The sequence below is a fragment of the Helianthus annuus genome, chromosome 1, assembly GCF_002127325.2.
Source record: "Helianthus annuus cultivar XRQ/B chromosome 1, HanXRQr2.0-SUNRISE, whole genome shotgun sequence".
Taxonomy (NCBI): domain Eukaryota; kingdom Viridiplantae; phylum Streptophyta; class Magnoliopsida; order Asterales; family Asteraceae; genus Helianthus; species Helianthus annuus.
This window is the reverse complement of record NC_035433.2, coordinates 60,861,134-60,867,175: the sequence shown is the minus strand read 5'-3', so window position 1 is coordinate 60,867,175 and position 6,042 is coordinate 60,861,134.

Below are 6,042 nucleotides of genomic sequence, written 5' to 3'. Positions count from 1 at the left end.
AAACGGTCACATGTGGAAAGGTCGGATGTGTCGACGAAGCCCTTGCACCTTGGAAGGATAAACTAGACACCAAGTGTTGTGCTGTGGCTCCAACACTGATGGTTCGCATTATGCCCCAAGTGTTACTAGTAGTAGGATGGCATAGACTATTGATTTTAATTTTTACGAAATAGGGTCGTTATAGTCGGTTTTAATTTAGATATTAAATTTACGACATAACCAAAAAGGACCCTTTCACCTCTCTGGACAATTAGTTTTAGATAACCTATAAAACTAAGTTTGTCGCGACTTGGAATAACCAATTTTAAGTTAATAGAAAACTATTAAGTTAATAGTTTTGGAAAATAAAAACTAGTTTAATTTGCAAAACTTAATTGGTTATTATTTGTTTCAAAAAACAACCTTTGTTTTATAACAAAAACTTTAACAAGTTGTAAAAACAATTTTGAACTTGTTTTAATGTGATTGTTTTTAATATTTTAAAACTACTTTTAAAATCATGTTGGTATTTAGGTTGGTTACGTTATAACAATTTATAAGATAAAAGAAACCACAATAGCAAGACAAATATGTAAATCCATATGGCCAAAATTGTTCGATCTTGCTAGAGCCTAATAGCAAGATCAAACGGGTCACGGGGTCACAACACACAAACAACCACAAGGATGGACTTGAGTGCATCTTGTTGTCTTGAGCAACTCCCACTAACTCCAAGACTCCTCTTGGCATTCGGTTTTGCTTGGGGTCTTCATATCAACAATATTTAACAAGTAAATACAACAAAGACAAAAGGCCTATCTATTACAACTTTGAACCACAAGACGGGCCAAAACCATAAACTAATCTATTACAACTTTGAACCATCTCGGTGGCCAAAAAATAATAATTAAAAAACCTAATAAAATATACAACTACAAAAAAAGGTCGGGCCGGATTTACACATCGCACAACAATCACAAAATTAAACCGGGCAATGTTTTGGTCAAGCAAAACAAATAAAATATTGACCAAAATAAAAGCGCCCTTAAAAAATACTTAGATCATAAACCTTAAATATATAAAGTTTGTGTTATAATTCCGGTTAAAAGACCGGTACCGACTCGTATGTTGTAACCAAGGCTCTGAAACCACTGTTTGGTTTCCGTGGTGATCGGTCAGAAATTTATTTATCAAAAACCGGTTCAATAAATAATAGTTAATTAATTAAGCAAGTTAATTAATAAAACACAGCGGAAATGAAAACTAATGATCAACAGAAACGAAACCCGACAGGATCCGGTTACATGCAAATACGAGCACAGTAAAATATATTTAACTACCGATGAGAAAGATTATACCTCGGTTAATGACTAACCGGTCGAGACACCGAGGTTCAACGAACAAGTGCTAGTAAATGAAACAACGAAACGCGACGAAGGATGTGGCGCCAAGCGGCGGCAACAGCGGCGGCAGGTGGCAGCTGGTAGCAGCTGGCAGCGGCGGGTCGGCGGAGGCGGGGCGACAACGACGACCCACGCGGTTGGCTTGGTGGCCGGTTGTATAGGTGAGTGTTGTTGAGAGCATTTTTGTGTGTTGTAACAACCAACTCATTTGTTCATCTAACAACCCTTTTAAAATGCAAGACCCACAACTTCAAAGACATGGATCTTCTTGCATGCAAGCCAAGTGGCACTCATGCAAAATTGCATGTGTTGTAATTGGCCAAAGGTTTGGTGCGCGACAAGTGGCAATGGGTGAGAATACCCGTCTCACCCGGTCCATGTACCCGTCTCTCAGTTAATACCCGCTTATGATCATAAATATAATTATGATCAGTCTCGTATATTGTTCGTAATTACCAGTTAAACGGGTTAAGTGGATTTTTTAGTTCGTTGCCCAAGGTGTAACTCTTACGGGTGAAGACCCGGTCGGCAGCGTTGACTTATCGAACCGGACATAATATCAACAATAAGAAAGACAAGGAACCAGGAATAGATAGAAGTTAGATAATTGTTTATCAAGGGTTTCGATAGTTCTACTTTAATACCCATGGGTCAGAACCGGAACCGACCCAGAACCTTTTATTGATAAATTCTTAGACCCACAAACCGACCCTTTTAATACAAAAAGGTTCTGATCATTGTGGTTCCGATTTGGGTTCAAGGTTCTGAAGTTCTAGAACCATAATTTACTCACCCCTAGTTTGAGATACAAGTCTTTTAACCACTTAAGAAAATACCTTAAATACACCTAAAATATTGCTAGATCAACAACATATTAGTAAATTCTAGACAATCAAAGTTAATAAATCATAATCATATCATATCATAATAATATATATAAAAAGAAAGGTTTTTAAAGTCACATAATAACTAAATTCCCTTTTTTGACTTATAGTCAAATAACTCTTGCCGTTAATATACTTTGATTCTTTGAACCAACATACTTTGCCGTTCTGTGATTCACTTGCTTGTTTCAAATGGGTCATTTATAGGGCAAAAAGAACTTGGTATAGTTTTCACTTTTTGACCGAAGGGTATGGGTCCGTCCTCCCCCCTTGCCCCCGTCCCGGATTGTCCCACACCGCCCCCTCCCGCCCCGTCGCGTCGGTGGCGTCCTCTCCCGGACGCTGGAGACGAGCCAAAGTGGTGGGCCCCCTCTTCCTTGTTCTCTCTCTCTCACCTTGCATGCTTATTCCTTATTGGCTGCTTTAATTTTGGTGGGTCCATCTTGGGTAGTCATGGCTTCCCCTCCACACCCTTGGGTAGTCCCTAAGGGGATGGTCCTCCACCTTCGCTTAGTTGGCGCCTACGTGGCGGATGGTTCCTTTGGGGACTATCCTCACCATACCTCATGGTTTTAACTCTAGGGGTATCTTTGGCAAAAGTAGCTGGTGGCTGTTGGCTGGTAGCTGTAGCTGTAGCTAGTAGTTGTAGCTTTTTAGATATATTTGATGTTTGACAGAGTAGCTGGAGCTTTTAATAAAATGTATAAAATGACCAAAATGGACATAACTAAAAATTTAAAAAGTTTGTGCATTAAAAAGTTAATTATCTTTAGAGGTTAAAAAAGTCATTTTTCACTAAAAGCTAGTAGCTCCTTCTAAACGCTACTAGTAGGAGTGTTCAATCAAAAGCTTCAAGCTCCTAACCTAAAAGCTTCAAGCTCTTTCAACCAAACAAGTCTTTTTATTAAGTAGGGGTTTTTTCTTAATGACAAACATACACCTAGGGTATATTTGGGCAAAAGTAGCCGTTGGCTGGTGGCTGGAAGCTGGTAGCTAATAGCTGTATCTTTTTAAATATATTTGTTGTTTGGCAGAGTAGCTGGAGCTTTTAATAAAATGTATAAAATGACCAAAATGGACTTAACTAAAATTTAAAAAGTTTGTTCATTAAAAAGTTCATTATCTTTAAAGGTTAAAAAACTCATTTTTTTCTAAAAGCTTGTAGCCCCTTCTAAAGCTACTAGTAGGAGCGTTCAACCAAAAGCTTCAAACTTCTAACCTAAAAGATTCAAGCTCCTTCAACCAAATAAGTCTTTTTATTGAATAGAAACTTTTTCTTAAAAGGTTAAAGCTAGAAGCTCCTAAAAGCTCTTAAAAACTCCATGCCAAACATACCCCTAATAAAAAAAACATAACTAAAAAGTTCATTATTTTTAGAGGTTAAAATAGTCATTTTTCCCTAAAAGCTTGTAGCTCCTTCTAAACGCTGCTCGTAGAAGCGTTAAACTAAAAGTCTCAAGCTTCTAATCTAAAAGCTTAAAGCTCCTAACCTAAAAACTTAAAGCTACTTCAACCAAACAAGACTTTTTATTGAGTAGGAGATTTTTCTTAAAAGCTTAAAGTTAGAAACTTTTAAAAGCTCCGAATTAACCGAACCATAACCGAATTAACCGACTTTTTATTGAGAAGAGAGAGTGGTTGAATTTCCTATTGTGTTTGCTATTGTTTTCATCATCCTCACTTAGAATATATTATTGTTCATTTATGTCGGATCCATAAACTTGTAAACAAATCGTTGACACGCACCGGTCCTACCATAACCGATCAAATCTATCGATGTAATTTGGCGGGTCGGATTAACTACACCTGTTTCGTCAACATTAATTGATTCTTGAAAAAGGTAAAGATTTTCTCTAATCATTGTCAGATTATTTTAAATAGAGTAAATTACAAGTTTTGTCCTTAATGTTTGTAGCAAATTGCAGGCGGTATCATTTGCCTTTAATTTTGACGAGTTTTGTCCTTAACGTTTCAAAATCCTGCACGTTATGTCCTTTACCCCTAACTCAGTCAGATTTTTTTTGTTAAATATGGTCATGTGCCTTGCACATGAGGGTATTCTTGTCATTTTACTTCTTTAGAGACTATTGAGTAAATAACTTATATCACGGGACTAAATGTTTAAAATGATTAAAGAGTAAGACCCTGCACCTTCATCTAGCATCAACCTCCACTGTCATATCTCCTCCTGCCACCACCACCACTACTGCCGCCACTTCCCATCCCCACCTGTTGTCGACCACCTCCCTGTCATACCTCTTCTTCAAACAATACAATATGAACCCTAACCCCGTTTTCACATTCCAATTCATTCCTCATAAAGGTCATTCAAAGAAATAAAGATAAGGGTTTTGATTTTATGAGAAAGACGAACAGAAAGACATGGATTAGAGCTTACGTTTCGCATTATACCGATGATGTATGATGTTCTCCACCGAGGTCTTGAATTCCGGCAAACTGAAACTATACTGGACGAGTCTTCGGATTATTTTAAGTGTTTTACTTATAATTGGGTCTTCTTCTATGTTTGCAATTACACAACAGCCGAAACATTATATTTCATAAAGTCACATACATCAACATTCAATCCTCTCACACACACACACACCCTATGCAAGCAGTGAGTGAGGAGATCCAGATTCATTTATTTCGATTGGATTGATTTAGGTACAGTACTTATCAACAGTTATAGATCTGAATTTTCTGTTTGCTCAAATTCACAAAATGGCCCCTTAATAAAAGTTCTTTACAAAATAGCCCCTTGGAAGGTGAAATGACAAGAATACCCTCATGTGCAAGGCACATGACCAGATATAACCAAAAAATCTAACTGAGTTAGGGCTAAAGAACATAACGTGCAGGATTTTGAAACATTAAGGACAAAACTCGTCAAATTTAAAGACAAAGGATACCACCTGCAATTTAGTACAAACATAAAGGACAAAACTTGTAATTTACTCTTTAAATAGTTAGGGTTTTTTTTCTTAAATCTTTTGTTGTTATAACTTACTAGCGGGAAGGCCCGCGCGTTGCAGCGTGTGTCTCGACTAATATCAGATTCAATTATGTCTATTACGAACCACAACTCATATTCAATACATGAATTTATGTAAGTTTTGTATATTTTCTATTGTGTACCTCAACGATGGCATCAAAGGAAGATAAATGAATTTGAACAAGTTTGCAATACAACGATGTGATTATGTATAAAACGCACTCTCACAAACTGTTATTGTGCTTGATTTAAACTTTACACCGTGTACAAGTCTCTTTATGCCTGATGCTTGCCTACACATGTTTTGTTTCATTTACCCGGTTTTCCATGGTCCCTTACAAGATCTTAATTTTGAGTTTGATATGAGGTTTAGCATGAAACTGTCTTGGCAGTTGAGGATGGAGGATTCAGTGGCTATTGTGGAGTGTACCAATGGAATGCCCACAGGATGTTTGGTGAAAGTCCAAGGGGAATTATGGAATAGAATTCATAAATTTTGGATGAAAATTGAATGAATGTTGATATGTGAATATGGGTTGGATTGGGGAGTGAGTAACTGGAAGCATGAAGTTAAAAACAAATCATCACTTTTTTCGAGCCGACCCGACCCCGACCCCTTTGAACACAATGTTTCTCTTTTGTTTTCTTTTTGTGTTAATTTAGTCTTTCATCTGCTTCGAGTCAAGCTGTAACAGTGCAAATTCAAAAAAACATTGGGTTTCATTTATTTTTTTATCACCTACTGTTTGATAAACATATTCAGTTTTGTAAAAAAACCTAC